Source organism: Aethalodelphis obliquidens, unplaced genomic scaffold (genome assembly GCF_003676395.1).
Source record: "Aethalodelphis obliquidens isolate GAN/ISIS:26980383/991018 unplaced genomic scaffold, ASM367639v1 scaffold29, whole genome shotgun sequence".
Taxonomy (NCBI): Eukaryota; Metazoa; Chordata; class Mammalia; order Artiodactyla; family Delphinidae; genus Aethalodelphis; species Aethalodelphis obliquidens.
Window position 1 is genome coordinate 9,169,023 of NW_020837973.1, and position 23,183 is coordinate 9,192,205.

A 23,183-nucleotide genomic window follows, 5' to 3' on the forward strand; every position below is an offset into this window, starting at 1 on the left:
CTCCCCTCCCCCCCATTCATACATTGAAGTCCTATAGGCCCCATGACTCCAGAATGCGGTCTTATTTGGAAACAAAGTCGTTGCAGATGTCATTTTTTAGGATGAGGTCATATGGGAACAAGGTAGGTCCCTAATCTAGTATGAGTGATGTCCTTATAAAAAGGAGAGATTTGGAGACGGACATACGTATACAGGGAGAACATCAAGTAAAGATGAAGACAGAGATCGAGGTGATGCTTCTATAAGCCAAAGAACACAGAAGATGGCCAGCAAATGCCAGAAGCTAGGGGACACACAGGAGACACATTTTCCCACCCAGCCTCAGAAGGAACCAGCCCTGCCGAAACCTTCTTGCCTCCAGGACCCTGAGAAAATAAATATCTATTGTTTAATCCACGCGGTTAGTGGTACTTTGTTACAGCAGCCGAAGCAAGTGAACATACTGGGCCACATTTGGATTTAGGCCCATGTTTAGAGCAGCTCCTTTGAAGAGGAGACCACAGACAACAGTTAGCTACCTTTCATTTTATTTGACAAATATTCTCATATCCTCCGTCACATGTGATCCCACGTAATCTGTCATTCCACTTCTAGCACACTTGGAAATCCCTTGAATGACCTCCCCACCTTCTAGGTCCCTAAGATTAGTGTGGAGACAAGATAAGCAAAATCAAATAAACATGACTTACTTAAATAAAAATGATGATTCAGCCCACGACCCCAGCTGTGATCGTCACTGTCATTACCACTAGATTCTGCTTCATCTTACTCTGTTAGAAGGAGAACTCGCTCCGTGTTCCCCAGAGTCAACAACACACAGTCCCAACTCAGGACGCGAAGACAAGCAGACCAGTTTCTGAACAGCAACAGGAAGTCCTGAACAGCAACAGAAAGCCGCCCAGGTGTCTCCATGGGGATAACCTCCCACTTTACTGGGAACAGAAAATCAAGTTTAAATTCTGTCCTATGTGACTCCTCTCGACTGAGTCTCCTCGTGAATTTCAGGAGCTTTAATAGATTTTCTGATGGTGAATACCTGGAGAAGGCCATGGTTCTCTCTGGGAAATCAGTGACCGTAAAGTCTCTCTATCTTGGAAATGAAAGATAATTCCCACACACAGCTCTGCATGCTGCAGAGAAGCAGGGGAAGCTGCCAGGGCACACCTCCACCCTTCCGGGAGGTGACGGCCCAGGAAGGGGCTGGGACACTTGTTCTGAAGGAACACGGGAAATAAGTCTCAGCACATACAGTTGACCACCAACGGCAATGATAAAAAAAAAAAATGCTTTTTGGTTTTGTTCCATGTAAAAGGCCTTGTGCTGGGAAACTCGGCAAGAACGTGAGTGCCCTGAAGTCAGGACTCAAAGCTGCTGTCACCCTGCGTTGCTGTTTCCAGGAAGCTTGTTTGTATCTGACACCCATTCCATGCTCCTGCCCCCCTGGGGACTTGGCCCAAGGAGGCCCCGGAAGGTGGGAAGGGGCTGTAGGTCCCCTGCTGCTCTGCCTTCAGCCAAGTCCACTCCTCATAAGCTCCTGGCCTCCCCGGTGCGGGCTGTTCTCGGGGCAAAGAAAGTCTCCAGGGATGCCAGTGACCAAGCTGGGAGGCCCCAGTGGTGCTGTTCTCGGGGCCCCCTTGGGGTAGAAGGGAAGCAGGAGCTCGTGCCCGTCCCAGTGGGACCAGGTCCCTCAGCTGTCTTGGGAAAAGGTAGAAATAAAGTTGGGGACTTGCTCCAGGAAAAAAAAAAAAAAAAAGGCCATTATCCACCAAGGGGTTTCTTGTCTACCTGAGGGAGGGACAGAATGTGAGTGGAGTTAGGAGGATGGGGAATTTGGGACGCTTACTTCAATACTGTGACTTTGTTCATTGGGAGGTCAATAAGAACAGGAAAGTCAATCTATCCCGTCGCTTGATACCGTGGAATGGGTCTGCATATGTCCGAACATATGCAAATTGGTCAGATTTTCATCCCAGCAGAATTAAACTGGGAAGCACGAGCCAGTGTGTGTCACCATCCTCTGACCACATCCATGGCAGCCCCTCACTTACCAGATGAAACACACGCTCTCTGGGACGGGCAAACAGCACCCCTGTAGGTCTCGGGAGCTCTCTCCTCCCACCAGGTGGCCCTGGCTGTAGTTTTGGGAATTATGCACAGGAGTTGGGTCACTGGGGTCTAACTCCTGTTGTTCTTGCTTCCTCCATTGTTTGCTCTTTTGTCTGGCTTCTTCTGACTTGTCCGGGCTCAGCTCGGGGGTCACATCATTTAGGAGGCTGCTCCTATATCCCCTTCTCCCGAAGATGCTTTGGCTCGTGCCCCCCCTCCAATCCAGGCCTATCTCCAGCAGAATGTGAGGGTCTGTTCACCTCAGTCATGTCCTGGAGGCACTTAACACCTGAGCTTCTGGTACTTGGGACTGGCCTGGATCAAGGCAGGCATTCCACAAACACTGTACTGAACGACGTACCTTCCAATCTCTCCGCCTAAATGGTAGCCAGGAACTAAAAAAGCAGAACCCACCGAACCCCAACCAATGCAAACACCAGTCAGGCATCCCAAGGTAGTACTTAAAACTGAAGCATAAGCTATTCCCCAAGTGAAGGGAGTTGCTTTCAGAGATCTGAATTATCTCAAATGTTAGTCCTAAATTTAACGTTATGTTGTTTTATTTTTACCATACAAATCTTGCATGCATATATATTTTTCGGTAATGCATTTAGTTGCCTGGGAAACCAAAAGGGTCTATGCAGAGTGAGAGAAATGGTTTGAAGAAAACTAGCCACAGAAGTGCTCCTGGATTGTCCTCTCTTGGTGTCATCACTTGCCCCATGGATGCCCATCACATACACTTGAGCTGCTGGAAGACCTCACTCTGCACAGCTCGCAGGGTGAGCCCACAGGGAGAGGAAGGTGTGCTGACTCAAGAACAGATGAGGGGGCCCAGCTCGATCATTTGTAAGGGGCCACATTCCGGCTAATGGCTTCTGGCTCCAAGAGTAGTGTTTTGATGGGTTTCCTAGTCGTGGTGGTTTTCGGAATTATCAGAAAAAGACAGGAGTTAATAATGCTGTTGGGGAGAGGTGTCAGGTTTCCAGGGCTTCTCGGGAGATGTCTGTACCGAATTTGGAGCTAATTTCCTCAGTTTCGGCACTATTGCTATTTTGGGCTACCACATGCTTTTCTGTGGCGGGGCAGCCCTGTATGCTGGATGGCCAGCATCATCCCTGGCCTCTACACACCAGATGCCAGTAGCAAACCCACTATACCAAGAAAAAAATGTCTCCAGACTTTGCCAAATATCCCCTGGGGGGGAAAATTGTGCCTTTCTGAGAGTCACTGCTCTAGAGATTCACAGTGAGGAGAGACAGGGTCTTTGTCATCTTGGGCTGCTGTACCAAAATAACACAGATTGGGTGGCTTAGACAATAGATGTTTGTTTCTCACAGAAGCTGAGGATGGAGAGTCCAAGATCAAGGTTCTGGTAGACTGGGTTCCTGGTGTTCCAGGCTTGTAGACAGAACTTTCTCTGTGTGCTCACATGGCCTTTCCTCGGTGCATGTGCATCCTCTTCTTATAAGGGCACTAATCCCATCAGGAGGGTCTCACCCTCATGAACTCATCCAAACATAATCACCTCCTAAAGGTCCCAACTCTGAATACCATCACATTGGGGGTTAAGGTTGCACTGTATGGATTCTGGGGGGACACAAATATTCGCCTCATAACACCAGGTAACTACTAGAAGTGGGCGAAGGTAAGTCACTTTCTGAAAGTCACGGGACAGTCATATCAAGTTGCTGATGGGAAGATTCTTTTTGCTGACATCTCCTTGTGTCCTTTCCATACTTCTCAGTGACCCTGGAACTTCACGCCTCATGGGCTTTGTGCGATTAGAGGGGCAGACGAGGGATGTGATTTGGCATAACTGACATAACACAAATTGCTTGTCAAATTTCCTCTCTCACTTGTCTGCAGAGTGTAATATAAGAAAAATAAATGTCTAAACATGCATTGGCATGGACGTTGTACTAACTTTCAACCTGAAAAATGAAAATGTAAGACTTGTCAAATGTGTTGTGATAACTTCCTTGCTCACCAGCTGCAAGGAAATAGCACCCTCTCAGAGAAGACCCCAGGGAGCCCTTGAGTTTATACCACTCAGGAGGCACATTTACTATCTACCATTGCATTGCAGATGTATGCGTCCATCCTTATCTACGAGGCTTCCCAAAATTCTTTCAACTCTGGAAATACTTTCCATTTTCCAGACACCTGACCCCGTCCCTTGTGCACGATGTATGTTCTATAAATAATTGGTTTCAATACCACTTGTGCAAAAGTAACATAAAGAGTGTTTTTTCCTTAAGCAGGAATTATCTCACATTTTATCTCTTCTGATAGTTAGTCATTTCTTTTAAATAGTAAATTTGGAAGCCACAAGCTATTCACTATCTTAGTGAAAATATATAGTGTTTTCCTCCATGTGATTATAGACTATAGTTAGCAAATAATAGTGGAGATATTTCCAGTGCCAAGTTCATAGTACGGCCCAACAAATTTTCAATGAGAGAATCTAACAAGTTCCATAAAGCACCTTTTCAATAATCTCTTCTTAGCAATTTTTAAAAAAATTAATTAATTAATTTATTGTTTGGCTGTGTTGGGTCTTCGTTGCTGTGCTTGGGCATTCTCTAGTTGTGGTGAGCGGGGGCAACTCTTCGTTGTGGTGTGCGGGCTTCCCATTGTGGTGGCTTCTCTTGTTGCGGAGCATGGGCTCTAGGCACGCTGGCTTCAGTAGTTGTGGCATGTGGGCTCAGGAGTTGTGGTGCACGGGCTTAGTTGCTCCGCAGCATGTAGGATCTTCCCAGACCAGGGCTTGAACCCATGTCCCCTGCATTGGCAGGTGGATTCTTAACCACAGCACCACCAGGGAAGTCCCAGCAATTTGTTTTTTAAGTGGTTTAGACAATTGAATTGTGTGTGTTCTTAGTCGGTCGAGTTTTAACTGAAGGCTTTTTTTCTTCCATCTCTACCAATCTCTGATATATTTCTTTTCTCTTTCAAGCCATATATTTCTTTCCTCTGGTCCCTAGACCTTTAGACCAAGAATTCATGAACACTTCTTTGCAAGAAACACACTCAGGGGTATCCAGCAACTCAGGTCCCAATGGAAAATAGATCCAAGGACACAACAAATTATGTTAAATCTTTGTCATTGACTAACACCCTGGTTCTTACATTTTTTTTTACAATTAATTAGTGCGCACTGCTACAGACTGGTCTATCTATTTAATACTGAAGGAAGAGAAAAACCTGTGGTAGATAACTTCCAAATTACCTGGTTAGGTTTAGTTTTTTTTTTTTTTTAACATCTTTATTGGAGTATAATTACTATACATTGTTATGTTAGCTGCTGCTGTATAACAAAGTGAATCAGCTATACGTATACACATATCCCCATATCCCCTCCGTCTTGCGTCTCTCTCCCACTCTCCCTATGCCCCCATTCTAGGTGGTCACAGAGCACCAAGCTGATCTCCCTGTGCTATGCAGCTGCTTCCCACTAGCTATCTATTTTACATTTGGTAGTGTATATATGTCCATGCCACTCTCTCATTTAGTCCCAGCTTACCCTTCCCCCTCACTGTGTACTCAAGTCCATTCTCTACGTCTGCGTCTTTATTCCTGTCCTGCCCGTAGGTTCATCAGAACCATTTATTTTTTAGATTCCATATATATGTGGTAGCATACGGTATTTGTTTTTCTCTTTCTGACTTACTTCATTCTGTATGACAGACTCTAGGTCCATCCACCTCACTACAAATAACTCAATTTCGTTTCTTTTTATGGCTGAGTAATATTCCACTGTATATATGTGCCACATCTTCTTTACCCATTCATCTGTCGATGGACACTTAGGTTGCTTCCATGTCCTGGTTATTGTAAATAGTGCTGCAATGAACATAGTGGTACGTGACTCCTTTTGAATTATGGTTTTTTCAGGGTATATGCCCAGTAGTGGGATTGCTGGGTCATACGGTAGGTCTAGTTTCAGTTTTTTAAGGAACTTCATACTGTTCTCCATAGTGGCTGTATCAGTTTACATTACCACCAGCAGTGCAAGAGTGTTCCCTTTTCTCCACACCCTCTCCAGCAATTATTGTTTCTAGATTTTTTGATGATGGCCATTCTGACTGGTGTGAGGTGATACCTCATTGTAGTTTTGATTTGCATTTCTCTGATGATCAGTGATGTTGAGCATCCTTTCATGTGTTTGCTGGCAATCTGTATATCTTCTTTGGAGAAATGTCTATTTAGGTCTTCTGCCCATTTTTGGATTGAGTTATTTGTTTTTTTGATATTGAGCTGCATGAGCTGCTTGTATATTTTGGAGATTAATCCTTTGTCAGTTGCTTTGCTGGCAAATATTTTCTCCCATTCTGAGGGTTGTCTTTTCATCTTGTTTATGGTTTCCTTTGCTGTGCAAAAGTTTTTATGTTTCATTAGGTCCCATTTGTTTATTTTTGTTTTTATTTCCATTTCCCTAGGAGGTGGGTCAAAAAGGGTCTTGCTGTGACTCTACATTTAGTTTTATTACAAATGTAATTAAATATAATTCGAAAATAAAGTCTTTTTAAAAATCAGAGCTCTGTTACATTATAACTTTCACATATATCCCCACTGGGAGATGGAATATACAAATGGGCAGTGGCCAGACCATGTATAAAAGTAGAACTTGGAGCCACAACCTGCAGCAACCTGCCCAGGAAACCAGCCCCTTATACAATAAACACAGGAAGCCAGCCTGCTCTAAGGCAGACTTATCAGGAAAGTCACATTACCTCCAGTGACAATCCAGGAAGCTAAACAATAACTGTAACAATTGTCCCCAAATGGCTAGGACTTGATTAATAACTGGCAGCTTCCCTAATTTGGAGACCAACTGAAAACCAACCAGAGAAAGGCAAACATGCACCCCTAACCATCACATAGGATGGTCTGCTTCTCCTTAGCCCTCCCCCAGCTTCCCCAGGCCAACAGCCTCACATCAGGGTTCAGTGGAAGCCTCCTTTTTCCTCCACTATGAACTTTTCCCACTCCCCTGCCTGCCTATGAGTCTCTGCCAAACACACAAGTGATGGTGGCCAACTCCCCTGCTACAGGAGGCTCAGAAGAGACAGAAGCTTCGGATGGTCTTTGTTCATTTCTATACTACCCACCCCTCCATCGTGAGCGGGTGTGCATTCTTTTGGAAACTGCCAGATCAGCTGCTTTCCTTCCCAAGGGTCTCAAGGAGACTCTTTTTTTTTTTTTTTTGGCATGTGGGATCTTAGTTCCCTGACCAGGGATTGAACCGGGCCCTCAGCAGTGAAAGCACGGAGTCCTAACCACTGGACAACTGGGGAATTCCAAAGGAGGCTCTTTATTAAAAAATGCTACCATCCCTGGGATAGATGTAGAACATGCAGAGGGATACAAGAGCAAATTGAAACTGAAGAGAATTCTGGATGAGAGACATGCAATCGGCCATACAGCAACTCAGCCAGGACAAGGAGCCTGTGAAAAACGGACACGCAACTCCGTGGCTAACTTCACTCATCATGGTAGGGAGTGGAGATGAACTGACAAGAACCTGGGCCCTGACGGACAGGTGCTTCAGCCACTGTGAATCACCCATTCCATCTTGTGCATTTGGAACTTCTCTTGGCATGTCTCCCTCTAGTAGAAAAAAAAAAAGTGAGAAATAGAAAAATCCAGACCTTTGACACTAATAAATAACTCTGTAGGATATATGAAAATGTTCTAATGCTGGAAAGTCAGACTTGCAAGAGATTTTTTATGAGAATTGAGAATTTCCCTCTGTTTTTATAGAACTAGTTTGTTTTTTGTTTTTTTTTTGCTACAGATTCTGTAATATCTGTTCCCTACGAACTTAAAGCATGAATACCAATTGTTCATTCAACAAATACTGATTGACAGTCGGAGATTTTGTTGGCCTAGGACTCATTCAAAAGGCAAACAGGAGTGACATGATCAGACCTATGTTCTAACACAACTGAGAATAAACTTTAAATTTTACATTAAACATACTCAATTTTTGCTTATTCTTTCTTCACAGTTGAAACCCATGCATTTAATAAGCCTTGTCATCCCATTATGTTTATTTTCTATGAACTCCCACAGTACTTAAAGTGTGCACTGTAATCTGAATGTATGTGGATAAATACATAAGGTTGGTTTCTTGGGCCAGGCCTCAGTCTCTAGTTGAATGACCCTGAGAGTAGAGACCCTGTCACACTTTCCACGCTTACTTGGGAGGGAGTAACTGAGTGTGGCTGGAGAGGTAGGGACACTGGAGCCCAAATGCTGTTAAAGTTAAATGAAAATGAATTTTGAATAATCAACAGCTTTACGTTACCTGCGCCTCTATTTCCTCTCAGTATCATCTGGGTACCTGTCCACGACGAAACAGAGCAGTTCTTGAGATGCATGCACCCTCTCAGGCCATGGAGAACTGAAATCCTCTGCCCCCAACTCCCAACTCCCCATGCCCACTTCCTGCACACACACAACTCGGCCAAGGAGGATCCAAGTACGGGCTGACTGTCTTCACGAACATCAGTTAATTATCTCACTGTCCTCATGAACGACACTTACTATTCCAGGAGACTCTTGCCCGGGAAAAGAACCTGACTGTTCGATACAGAAACTTTGGGAAAGACCCATGAAGTCTTCCACAAAATATCAACAGACGGTTTGTGCCCTATGATGCCTTGAATTCCCGTTTCTACCAATCCTGAACTGTGGCAAGTCCCAGCATTGAAAGACCCGCCTTAAAGCAAACTTCAACAAAATCTGACGTCACCTCACTCCCCTGAGACACTGACAAAGCTCCACTGAGTGGTGATGTCCCTTGCCAAGGTGAAGAATAAACTCAGCTTGGTTTTAGCAACAGGCCGTTCTGATGAGATTTGGGGGGAACCAGAACTGGATGCCATCAAGGACCACTTTTTCTCACGCGAAACTCACGTGGGGAAGGGCATTTGACGTAACAAGCCTTTTGCCTTTGCCCTTCATTAGACATGCTATAAAATTATTACATAACACTTACATTTTCGTTAATAAGTTGTTACTTATGGTCTGTGCCTGTAATGCTTTTTTTCCATGAGTTGGTTTATTTTCTTCTTATTTAGAATAAACAAGACACTAATAGGGCAACAGCTAGTTTGGTTTTAGATTTAATCAGCCTCTCTTAACCATATGACTGAATGTAGGCAGTTTTCTGAAAGTTTCAAAAGAGAAATTAGAATAGGAACAGGGGGATAAACATGATTGGCTATAGCTTACTGCCAAGCCAACTTAATCTCAGATGACTAATCAATTTGGTCTCATTTGAAGCTTAAACTAAAGGTGTTTTTCTTGTTTCTTGTCTAATAATTTCTTTCCAGGCTTTGATGTTTTTGTAAGTGGAGGCAAGCTTATCAGAGAAGTTTCAGAGGAAAAAAAAAAAAGCTTAAATGGTGCCATGAGTGAAATAAATGAATTTCAATGTCTGTAGGAAGAGGCTGAGATCTTTGGTATAAAGCACAGCAGATTCAATACCAAAGGAGGAATTCAACTACACTAGATATTGCACTCAAATCCTTCCGGCAAATCCTCATCTCAAAGGATTTGCCTAAAAATGTACTTTTTACCTGAGATTTTTTTTGTGTGTGTGGCACGTGGGCCTCTCACTGCTGTGGCCTCTCCCGTTGCAGAGCATAGGCTCCAGACATGCAGGCTCAGTGGCCACGGCTCACGGGCCCAGCCGCTCTGCGGCATGTGGGATCTTCCTGGACCGGGGCACGAACCCACGTCCCCTAGCATCGGCAGGTGGGCTCTCGACCACTGCGCCACCAGGGAAGCCCTTACCTGAGATTTTTTGTGGTTCACTGGAGACACCGTGAGATGGCCCTTTTTGTTGCACCATGTAGACAGTACAGGGACAATGGCATATCAAAGAGAGACATGGATGGAACCCCTTGGAGGGTGCACCGGGTCACAAAATATGTATTTGATCTGCTACTTTGTGTTCATGTGTCTGACTCTGTTTCAGGCAAGCTTGTTTTGGTCATTAAAGCCTAGAGTTCTTGGCAGTTGTTTCCTCTCGAAATTAAGGAATAACAAAACAGGCTCTTTCTTTTTATCAAGCTCTGCACATGTGCAGGCGAATATAATTACAGGTAGTGGGGATTCCAGCTACTTGTGTCATTTGCAGATAGTTCTTTATTGCCAACACTTTCCCTCATTGTTCCATTATTTGCCAGTGGGCTTCTTAGAAGAATAGAGATACGATGGCCCAATAGAAAATCTTCGTGAAAGGAGTGCTTTTTACTGGGGAAAAAATTTTAAGCATCAGCATAAAAAAAGATTTGTGCCTGCAATAAAATGAAAAATGGGCTTTGGAGAAAAGGCCTCATCGCAACAGGCCTGAGATAACTTTAAATATACTGAGAGTTTTCAATCTCTTTCTCACAGAACAAGTGCACTGAATAACCATTGTCTGGGAGCCTCCACTGGACCAAGGGAAACATATGCAGGAGCATAAGCAAGTCAGACACTATTAATAGAACTAGAACTGGTTAGAACTAATCCTGCTGCTATCGCCATGAGGCATAAGACGAATGATAACAGTGGTGAACTCAGGGCCCGACAAGTCCCGAGTATGGTTCTAAGTACTCTGTATGTCTTCATTTATTTCTCACGACTGTCCTATGAGGTCAGCACTATTTTTATTTCTATTTAAAACATGAAGAATCAGGGGCTTCCCTGGTGGCGCAGTGGTCGAGAGTCCACCTGCCGATGCAGCGGATATGGGTTCGTGTCCCGGTCTGGGAAGATCCCACATGCCGCGGAGCGGCTGGGCCCGAGAGCCATGGCCGCTGAGCCTGCGCGTCCGGAGCCTGTGCTCCGCAGCGGGAGAGGCCACAACAGTGAGAGGCCCACATACCGCAAAAAAAAAAAAAAAAACCTTGAAGAATCAAAGGCACAGAGAAGGTAAGTAACTTGCCCAAGTGATTCAAGCTAGAAAATGCACAACACCTATCACTGAGCCAGAAAGAAAACGTCAGCAAGGGGAAGTAAGTCAGAGAGAGGAAGACAAATGTCATATGATATCACTTTTACGTGGAATCTAAAAAATGATACAAATGAACTTATTTACAAAACAGAAACAGACTCACAGACTTAGAAAACAAACTTATGGTTACCAAAGGGGAAAGGTGGGCAGGAGGCAAAAATTAGGAGGTTGGGATTAACATATACACACTACTATATATAAAATAGATAATCAACAAGGACCTACTGTATACCACAGGGAACTCTACTCAATACTCTGTAATAACCTATATGGGAAAAGCATCTGAAAAAGAATAGATATAGGTATATGTATAACTGTATCGCTCTGCTATACGCCTGAAACTAACACAATGTTGTAAATCAACTATACTCCAATATAAAATAAAAATTTAAAAAAAGTCAGCAAGGGGAAAAGATACAAAAAGGAATATCAGAGATACCAAGGGGAAGAAACACATTTCCTATTACCTTCATCAGCAGTTTCCTGCAAACCCCACCTCGTGGTTCCAGGCCACATGTATCAACTCTCAGCCCCAACCTTACAGCTCGTCCCATTTCTCACCTCCCACCCCATATATCACACCTCCCTCCCTTGAAAAGAGAACTTACCCTTGGCCTGGCACTGCTGTCAGTGACGTTTGTAAAAGTTGAAGGCTTGCTACATAGTAAACACAATGCAGTAGTTTCTAGATGACTCCAGGTCTTTGTGCAGAGGCACCACTTATTTTTCTGTATGAGAATAATCTTCTCATGAAGAGCTGCTTTCCCCACACTGAGCGGCCCCAGTTCGTTCTATGTTTACAGGTATCCAAAGAGTTGTGACACTGCCATCCTATAAAATTGCCTGTTCATTTCTGGTTTATTTTTAATGTACTCGCCAAAGTTGAACAGTAGACTGAGGTCTTTGAGCTGGTTTTTGAGAACAAGGTATGGGCTTCAGGCCAGCCTCTTGCCTGGCTGAAGCTTTAGCAATGTGGAGGGTCAGAGTTGCCACCTGTCATGTGAACGCTGGCTTGAGGTCTGGCAAGACCTGAATCATCTCTTTCATACCACAGGCTTGATTGAGGAACGAAGGAAGTGGAAAGGTCTGAGAAAGTAGTATGACGGACATAGAACTGGAGCCATAAGCAAGGCTCCCTAAACAAATACTCCCAAACTATTAAAGGGACCCAACAGAATGGCATAGGATTATTTTCAACTGGAGACATCTGAGATACACCAGATGCCGAAAGAAGCCTTTTCTGAGCTCCCCTTATCTGACTAAAGGCAGAGCTTCCTGAGAAGGGAGATGCCATAAATCCTCTCTCTGAGGAGATTCCAGCCAAGAAGGAGACTGACCATTACCACAGTGATGAGAAATTGCATAAATAAACTCTATAGAAGCTGCCATACACTCCATTTATTTCCCCCCGGAAGCCCTAGTTCCCCCTCCTTTCCACTATTAAGCTGGTATATAAGCCTTTACTCTTGGCTGTTCAGTGAATTACTCAGATTACTGAGTACCCCGCATGCATGTGACTCTACTGTCAATTAATTTGCACTCCCGCACACCACCCCAGGCCACGAAGACCTAAGTTGGCAGAAAAGAAGTTTTCCTCCCACAGTCTGATCTGAAGCCCAGAGTTGGGTGTGCCGGGGAATGCTAGTGGTGGGTTGTTTTAGAGGTTGGCTGTGCTTGGCGGTACTGTACGTACGTGGTCTTTGGCTCTGGAGAAAGAAAACCCTACCATGAAGAGCAAGGCTGGAGAGACTGAACTGCTACTGGCCTACACTTGAGATTGTTGGGGATGATAAGGTGTGACGGGATCACAGTGGGGCACGCTACAGCCACCTGGCCAGACAGGGCTCACGGTGGGCTATCTGTGTCCACTGAAGACAGGGGAGGTCCACCTACACCACCGAGTTGGGTTTGATCTGGCTACCTGGCTGCAGAAAGAAGTCATCTCCCAAGGCCATAGCCCCTGTGGTACTGTGGGCTCTCAGATACACCAGCTCCTGAGGACTGAGTCCAGTGCTGGGACCCTGGGCCAGGGCTGTCTCCCACCACTGGGCCTTTACTCGGTACATGCTGGAATCAAACTTAGGTGTTTGAGCAACAGATTCTTTTTCTGAGGATAAGTCCTTCACATCTCAATACTATCAGTGAATCACCTTTTGAGAACCTAAATAAATGCCATCGTTGTATCACAGCACCTAGCATGATGCCTTGAATAAGGTAATGTTCACTGAATGAGTTAACTTAGATCGTTACTAAAGAAATACTGACAAATGAGATGTAGAACAAATCTATTTAAATGAATCTGGGAAAAATTTAGTTTTATTCCTGTATTTGTGTGTTAGAGAACCTGACATAGTTCGTATAACTTATTTCAAAATAATGACATTTCCTCTTCAAGTTGCTTATGTATTTTTTTCAAACTCCCTGACTGTTTCATTTATTTTTATTGTTTGACACTTTCTTTTAATTAAGACTCACCTGTTGCATTTCATCATTTTGTCTCTTAAATTTCCCTTTTTTCTAAGTTTTTTTAAAATTGAAGTATAGTTGATTCACAACATTGTGTTAGCTTCAGGTGTATAGCAAAGTGATTCAGTTATACATATACATAGTCTTCTTTTTTCATTTCTTTTCCATTATAAGTTATTACAAGATATTGAACATAGTTCCCTGTGATAGACGGTAAATCCTCGTTGTTTATCTATTTTATATATGGTAGTGTGCATCTGCTAATCCCATACTCCCAATTTATGCCTCCCCCACTTTCCCTTTGGTAATCATAAGTTTTTTTCTATAAAAATAAGCAATGCTTCATGAATTCGTGTGTAATCCTTGCACAGGGGCCATGCTAATCTTCTCTGTATCCTTTCCATTTTAGTAGATGCGCTGCTGAAGTGAGCACTGCTTATGTATTTTAAATTCATGGGCTCCTTGAACAATCTTAGTGGCACCTGAGTCTTTTAAGGATGCTAATACCCTTTGTAAATAATAATTTAGAGTTCAGTGAGAAGTGGCCCCGTAATTGTAAAAAGGGCAGTATGCATTCATAAGAGGAAATGGCTGGCCTTGTGAGGGAGCAAACACAGTACAGTGAACATGATCTCCACCCTGACTGGTATCAGAATTGCCTGTGAAGCTTTGGAGACACAGAGATGCTCAGGCCCCACACCAGAGGCTTGGATTTAGGAGGTCTAGGGTCAAGTCAGCACATGTGTCGTTCCGAATATTTCCAAAGGTGATTCCATGTTGAGCCTTTTTCATTTACTCGCTGTGTGTGGAGTCCCTGCTTGTGCTGTATTGCCGTGACGCAGGTCTATCTATATACCTGTAACTATCCTTTAACCGGCATTATAGACAACCATATGCCTCCGCCAACACCTGAACTCCAACTCATGCCTCTGAGTGTAGGGCAGCTGTCCCAGGATGCTATCAAGACCAGAAAATGGCCTCATTCATGGAGCAGCTAGGAAGCCAGAGGAAACAGTAAGCTTTACAGGAAGAATGTTGATCGTTTAATGGCGTGGGTTGTGTGGACCATCAGTACTACAGAGCTGGGTCTCCACTTTGAGCAAACAAATGTACAAATTCTGTTGGGAATTTGAAAGCAGAACCACCACAATTTTCCATTTCACGAGTCACATAAATCTCTAAAAATGACTTGGGACAAAAATCACATTGCTGACAAAAACTCTGGTGGCATTCAAACATCCAGATATATATAAGGTTAGGAAAATCATTCACCCACAGTCAATTAAAATTCAAACGAATGAAAAAAAAGTATTCAATTTATAAGAAAAAGTATCACAAAACTCTCTGTTTCCAATATCTATATTCATATCTGTATCTCTATCTGTCTATCTATCTATAGAACTGTCATTTAGTAGAGCCTTACTTAGAACTGCAAAAGAAGGAGGAAGCAAAATATTTTTTTTCCTGCAAAACAAAACAAGCTTGACTACAAGGTGTCTCTAATGGTCCTCTATCAATTAGATTTTTATCTCCGGGAAGCAGTTCCCTCACTGCAGGCTATTCTCACTTCTAAATGTTTGACAAAGTCACCTGCCAAGACTTGCACACAGGTGAAAAATGGAAGATAACTTCACTACCAGACCATTTGTATGAGTGGGTCAAGGGGAGGTAGCCACCCTGCTGTGTTTATAAAAGTACTAGCAAAGACGCATTTCCATTCAAATAACTTGGCATTTCACATATACACCCCTAAAACAATTTCTGCCACATGGAAAACTGAACAAGATAGAATGACTAGGTACGCTGTCCTGTTCTCAGGGATTCATCGATTCCCAGAAGCACTATAATAAGGGATGACAACACACACACACAAATTACTTGACAGACGAAAATTGCGGTAGTAAAATGTGACTATGCAGAATAATGAGCCTTAGGAAATCAAAGTAAAACAAATAATACCCAAGAAGAGAGTCTAGACCAGTGAATGGAAATCCACACTGCTCATCAATCTCAACTGATTGACCCTCTCCCCACCCCACTGCTATATTTTTTCCTGGGTTGGATCAACAGGCATGATGCCTCAACTCTAGCGTATGAATAAGCTCTGCTTACTGTACTTAAACAAGACAAACTTAAAAGTGCTCCACAATGTGATCTACAGATAATTCTAAAATTATTTGTGTGCATGTGGTCTTATATTTTTCAGTAGTACTCACAAAAGAAACATTATCTCTTGCCTGCTTTACTGAAAGGGAAAGAAAAAGAATACAATTATGTAAGAAACCTATCTTCAGTTAATGAGCCAAAAAGGCTTGTCTACCTGTGGCTAGGCATTTTATTTTTAGATTAGGTTTCCTATAGCTGTTTCTGTATTTAGAGAATTAAAATAATTGGACCATGACTTTAAATATCTTTTCTGTTTTCCCACTGATGATACACCTATGACTATATCAGTCCTAAGCATCAAAGCCATTTTCCCCCATTTTCTACTGGACACCTCTCCTGTCATATCTAATACACATTTCAAACTTTCAGCCCCAAACCAAACTCCTGATTCTATTAGGCTGTGTCCTCTCCTTCCTTTTCCTATTTATAGTGTTTTGCATTCCATCCATCAGCAAGTCCTGCTGGCTCCACCTTCAAAATACTTTTCCCAGCCCCTCTGCTACAGCTCTGAACCATGATAACATGATCTTCCCAGACTCCTGAAATCAAGCCCTCAATGACCTTTTTGCTTTCCTACAGTCTAGTCTCTGACCAGCAACCAGAGAGGACTTCAAGGACTGTAAATCCCATCACTCTCTCCCAGCCAAAGTCTTCAGATTCCTTCTCTAGGCTTAAAGGCTTCTCTCACTCACTATCACCATCTCCAACTGTTCCTGCCTCATTTACCAGTTGCAAAACATTAACCTTCTCACCATTTTAGGCACATGCCAAGCTTCATCCTGCAGCAGGGATTTTGCTTCACTGCTCCTTCTGCCCAGAGAGCTCTTCCTCCAGAAAGCTTATCATGTGGTTCTTGCCCATCCCTCAGAATTTGCTTGGGTGTCACCTGGTAGAGGCCTCTCCTGACCACCCATTCAACACTTTCCTCCACTTGTTATGCCCTAATCCCTTAAACTACAATATTTTGTTCACATCCAAAGCAGAAAGTGAATATTTTTTGCTTCCTTTTGAAACTCTTTCCATCATTGGACCATACATTCCAGGAGGCAGAAACTTTGATGCTCTACTGGGATCAGCACATAATTGGCACTCAATAAATATTGGTCAAATGAATGAATGAGGAGATAATTTCACATTTTTGAAGTCAGCAGACAAGGACAGAATCACACTAACCCCTTGAAATATCCAGCTGTTTCTTAGTATAATATCTTGGCAACCGTATTAAACCATCACATCAGACATGTATGGTATGAGAACTGAATTGTGGAGCTTCCAGTCTGAAAGCCAGACTTCTTTCTATTTAATTAGTCCCCAGGAAGTTTCAAATACTCTACCCATTGTCTCAATAATGATATTTTATATGTAGATAAGAAATTATGATTGAGCATAAAGTTCGTACTGTAGTCTATTAGCTTCACATGTAATCCTTAAATCCTGCCTGGTGTTTCTCACCACGCAGTTGGCTGCTTTTTTCCACGTGGTAAAGCTCCCCCCCATGAGGAACTGCAGCTCAGAAATGGCGCATGTGGAAACAGCTTGTGAAAATGCAGCTCACCCATCAGAGAAGCACATTCTCCTAACATCAACCCCTGGTCATGTGGGAGCAACGGGAAGGTCATATCCGGAGTCCTTCAGGGTCAGGCTACCCTGGGGCTGTGGTCTCCAAACTGCACCCTGTGTGCCCGGGGACTTCGTGAAGACTCTCTGAGGGAACACAGGGCCTTGGGGTTTTCAGGGATCCCGTTTTCAGATCCTTGGCTTTCCTATGCACTCTTCCAACAAAACTGATCTGCTTGAAAACCCTCCCATGTGCATGTTCACAGCCTTCCTTACCTGACTGTACAGAACCTAGTCTAGTCCCTCCCTGCTCCTGAGTGGCAAATGTGCTCTAAGTCCAAACCAAGGTGTTTTTCTGCACAGTGTTAGTGTCTGGGGTGAGAAGGAAACAACTCTAATGACGGGCAGTTCATCCATTTTTTTTTTTTTTCCCAAAGAGGTAGTTTCCAATTCTTTACCTTCTCCAGAATGAAGGAGAACTTCCTCAGGTTGCCATTGGCTAGGTAACTAAAACTAACTTCCGGTGATGGATCTCAATGAGATTTTGAAATAAAATCCAAAAGAAGTTGAAAGAATCAAGTGATATTGCTATAAAGATCTTTGATTCCCTCCACCTTATCTGAGTGATGTTTCTCAGTATTTAAATCTATAAACATACATACACAATGAGAACAGAATGATACTGAATCCTGTTCATTCAAGCAAGAAGTAAAACTCATTTTTGACTATCTGAATTGATTGGGATAAAAGGGGTCATCCATCTAAGGGATACATTTCAAATACAATTTTACTTTTTATATCTAAAAATTTTAATCAAGATATATGACACATATATGTTGCTGTTTTGCTCGTGTCCTACTAAGAACTACAGTAATAACAATACATAAGAGAAACTTAAAGCCAATACTACAAGAAATATTAAATTTTTTAAAAAATTTGTATATCTTTTGTTTGCAGAAAGAATGTTGAATAAGAGATTTTTAAGCATTTAGTAAAATTCTTGGGGAATGTCAAATGGTCACATGCTCAAGAAGCAACAGAAATTATATATAATTTCCAACATTAATGAAGAACTTCCTTACATATTATTTAAAAGGATGATGGTGGATATTAAACCACTATGATATTCAGATCAGGTATACTTAAAAGAGGAATGTGTCAGATTTATCTTTGAAATGCCACACAGGAAACTACATCTTTGGCAACAGTTTATATTTAAAAATGTGATTCTGTGCAGCTAAAGAAACCATCAGGGAAATGAAAAGGCAGCCTATGGAATGGAAGAGGATATTTGCAAATCATATATCTGATAAGGAGTTAATATCTAAAATATATAAAGAACTCAGAGAAATCAATATAAAAAAACTCAGTCTGATTAAAAGTGATCTGAATAGACATTTTTCCAAAGAAGACACCCAAATAGTTGGACTCACTGATTTGTCTGTCTAGTTAGTTCTAGGCAGTTGCCGTTTGTTTATTCTGCATCCAGCTTATGCCAGGCCCTCAGCTTCCTTCCAGCGGCCCCGAACAGGAGAGGGTGTTTGCAGATGAAGCATGGGGGCTAGGCTGTAGTTGTTACTGTCACTGGTATTGTCTCTTGTCTGTAGTTCTGGTTTTCCTCCACTTCCCCAGCACTGCTCTCCAAGGATCACTCTCATTCCAAACCCCCAAATCCTCTGCTCCATTCTTGCCCAGAGCCCACCAGCCCAGCTGGCTGGGGGTGACCCAGGGAGCCAGCTGGGAAGATAAAAAGCAGGGTGGCTATATGTGCTGCTTTAGGCTAATGTGGGAAGAAGACAAAGCCTGACTTAGTCAGTCTGTCCCTTCACATTTGCACCTAATTACCGTGGATGCAGTCATGTTTACACATAGGAGATCACTTACCCATTTAAGATGGGCTTTGTGGCAAACTGTACTTAAGTGCTGAATGCTCGGCATTCATTGTCTGTTGCTCACAGATCATCACTATCCAATTGAGTAGCACAGTCACTTGCTTACCATTTAAAACATTGATCCAGGGAGGTGTTCTACTTTGTAATTCAGATGTTTTTAGCTAGTTCTAGCCCTTTGCCTAGTGGAAAATAGGTAACTGAACAATCCTCTATTTTCCCCTATAATGATGCTTCAGAAACAATACGCTTTACCTTCATTCAACAAATAGCCTTGTCACTATTCATCATCTACCCTACGTCTTTTTGTCCACTAGCTCTTCTCCCCCAGCCTGGGCCAGTAGTGAAAACTGGTGAGAATGGAATACAATTCCAGTATTGCTCCTGGGGGTAAGTGAGGTGTCACAGAAGAAGGTGACACTTAACACTAGGGTATACAGGATTAGGTCAACTGAGGGGTGTTCAATGAAGCCAATGGAATTATTCCTTGGGTCTCCCCATTGTCTGATTTTCCTTAGTTCGGCAGATTAGCATCCAGCCAAGAAAGCAAGGTCAAAGGTTTGATCCTCAAGGGAAGCCATTAGCTTCTTCCATAGCTGATGCAGCCTCCCCCATACCAAATCCCAGAGATACCAGATTCAAAAGCAACTTAAAGCACGCACTGCCTAGCATCACCTATGCACATCAAAGAAAACACATTTTAATAAATCATCCAGGCAGAGGTATAAGGTCACAGCAAAGAAGAGTATATTTGGGAAGTGATAAGTAGCTTTAACTCAAGAAAAGCAGCTCTCAGAAAGGTAATGCTAATACCCTCGTGTTTTGGAAGGATGCTTGCAAGGCAGGGTTATAACTCAAAGTATTAATTTGTATATTTTCTGGTTATTTTTCTCCTTCTTTACTTGCTCATTGGTACCCCGTGGGCATTTTTAGCTTGGGCACTGTCAGGCTTCCCAAGTGGTGGGGAACTCAGACACCCTGAGTGGGGAAGGACGGCACCAAGGGGACACCCTGCTTCCATCAGAAAAACTGAGACAGTCCCTGTAGCCTTCTCGGCCCTGAACTCTATTGTCAGCCTTACCCTTGAATTTGATGTTTCCAAAAAGCTCTTTACAATCATCCTCTTGATTCAATTAGTCTTTAACCATAAGGGGCTTAATTAAGTGGAAAGGTGAAGTTAGAATCCTTTGCCAAACTGAAGAGACTCATGACATCTCCACCTAAGTGTGTGTTATGAAAGATTATTCTACAACAGGGAGCTGATGCCCACTTGATATTCCTACTATGTGTAAATACATTTGCAAGAATTCATGCTTTGTTTTGACTCTAGCTATCAGTACCTTTAGTGGCAATGTTAACTGAAATCAGCTATTTCAAAGCCATCATCCATTACATACAATAACGTAAAGAGGAAGTCTGAATCAGAATAATTTCTGGAGAAAATTTCTGTGTCTGTTGCAATCAAAGAAATGGCATGTCTCAGAGAAAAATGCTCAGAGGATAATGACTTCAGGTTTAGACTGTAGTCATTATAAAACATTTCAAAATTGGGAGAAGACAGTTTTCCAGGAGATTAGCAGGCTGTTTTTATTTACGATGGGTCTTACAGAGATTTAAAGCAGTAGTTCTCAACCTTGGCTAGATATTACAACCTCCAGGGAGCTGAAAAATAAGTGCTAATAACTCACTGTCTCTGGGGATGGGCTCTGGTGATTCCAATGTACAACTGAGATCAAGAATCATGGTCTGAAAAAGTGTTTTTCAACTGCTTTTGTTTACATAATAAAAATAAGGCTTGGAGCTCTATTTTTAGGGATGTAGTGGTGGTGGTGTGTTCAAGGTGAGGAAGGAGGGTGAGGGTAGGTATGTAGGTCTCATTTGTCAACGATGATATGCTATAGGTTATCACTGCAAACCAATTTTGAATAATTAGGAAAATCAACATATAACACTGTTAATTTGGTTGATGAAACTGCAATATTATGACTTCAACCTACTGTGCATTCAAATAAAACCTAAAAATTATCTGCCAGATGCTGGAACAGCCCTGTTCTGGGGGTTCCAGCAGCAAACAAGGAAGCTACTCCCCCTGCTCCCCTGGAGTTCATATTCTAGCAGAACGATGCAACACCTCCCTGTGGCTGTCATCACATTCATACGATGCTAGGCATTGCCAGGACTTTCAAAAGAAGCATAAAAAGAGAAAACACAGAAAGATGTTTTTCTTGTTCCTAAAGAGCTACTGGCTTGGCCAAGGAGACGATACTGCTGCATCCATTAGCATTAGGCACTCATGTGGGTCTTGTGCACAATACTCCTTATGTGCTAAATCTGGGAAAATACATTGATAAACATGAAAGAGTTCAAATAGAGCACAAAATTAAAGAAAGAGTTCTCAGGGACGCTCTGTAAAAGGGGTGGAACTAGAATTTGTCTTGGAGGATGGGTAAGGAGTAGATAGAAAGGAGGTGGTGAAAGAGCAACTGTGGGGAGTGGGGGATAGAATAGCTCAAGCGGAAAGAGAAGGGTAAGAGCAGGGACAGTGGGGAGAGAGCCCAACTAGAAGGACAGCTGTGAACTTAGGAACAGTAAGTATTGAGGTTGGGACTTCCCTGGTGGCACAGTGGTTAAGAATCCACCCACCAATACAGGGGACATGGGTTTGAGCCCTGGTCAGGGAAGATCCCACATGCCGTGGAGCGACTAAGCTCGTGTCCCACAACTACTGAGCCTGAGCTCTAGAGCCCGTGAGTCACAACTACTGAGCCCATGTGCCACAACTACTGAAGCCCGCACACTTAGAGCCCATGCTCTGCAACAAGAGAAGCCACCACAGGGAGAAGCCTGCACACCGCAACGAAGAGTAGCCCCCGGTCGCCGCAACTAGAGAAAGCCCATGTGCAGACATGAAGACCCAACGCAGCCAAAAATAAATAAATAAATTTATAAAAAATAAAAATAAAAAGTAAGTATTGAGGTTGGATAGAGACAGTGAGAGTAAAATTATTTAAGGTCTGAAAAATGTAGGTAGTGCAGGGATCTAAACATCTCCTCTGACTCAGAAAGTAATGACTGGGCTGTGATGCACAGAGACATCTCCAGAATCTGTATGTGCTCAGCTTCTAAGCCCAACTGTAGGTTAAATATTGACCATACTCTTGAAACATTTGAATCAGTGGTAAAAACTGAATTTAACTAAAGCCCAGATACAGCTAAAATACATGTTTGATTAACTCAGCCCTCCACCTTAGCAGACTGATAGAAGAAATGGGCTATTTTGTTGGAGGTATGTATTATCGACTTCAGTCAATTCTAACATTTTAACACACAATGTCTAGCATAAACAAGAAATCACAAGACATGTAACAAAGCAGGAAAATGAAGAGAAAGGATAGTCAATACAGGCAAATCCACAAATAACCCAGATACTAGAATAAGCAGACAAGGACTTGATCTGTGATATAAATGTTAAATATCAAGTAGAGAAATGGACAACATGCATGATTAAAAAATGAACAAATTCAGCAGAGAAATGGAAACTATAAGAAAGAACCAAATGGGAATTCTAGAACTGGAAAATACAATGTCAGAAATAATGAATTTATGTGATGGGCTTTACAGAAGATTGACCCAGGACAGAGCCCTGAAGCAGAGTGGAGGAGAAAAAGCCAAAGGAAAAGAAAGAGGAAGGAAGAAAACTAGGAAAGTTTTCTCTTAGGAATGAAGATGTATGAATATTTCAAATGCTTCTCAGAGGTTGGAGCAAGATCAGAAGAGAGACATGCCCATACTAGGAAGCATGGAGACTCTTGCAGGGGCCTTAATACAAACTGTTTTACTGAAAAATAAAATCAGGTGGCAGAGTTCACTTTGTATCATGCATATCATGGAAACACCGAAGATTCCTTTATTGGAGGATTTTACGAAGGTCAGGGTGGCAGCAGTGATTTGGGGATGGGAGCTCAGAAAGGGTGAGAGGGACAAAG

General features: G+C 42.7%; 1 protein-coding gene and 1 non-coding gene across 2 annotated transcripts in view; both read right to left on the minus strand.

Moving 5' to 3' along the window:
• The window catches only part of CTNND2 (catenin delta 2), a 257,170-nt gene that overhangs the window by 70,441 nt on the left and 163,546 nt on the right, over window positions 1-23,183 (minus strand). The gene's annotated exons all lie outside the window — the stretch shown is intronic.
• On the minus strand, window positions 13,912-14,018 carry LOC113630256 (U6 spliceosomal RNA). The gene has a single exon (XR_003436876.1). It is a non-coding gene; the product is annotated as a U6 spliceosomal RNA (small nuclear RNA).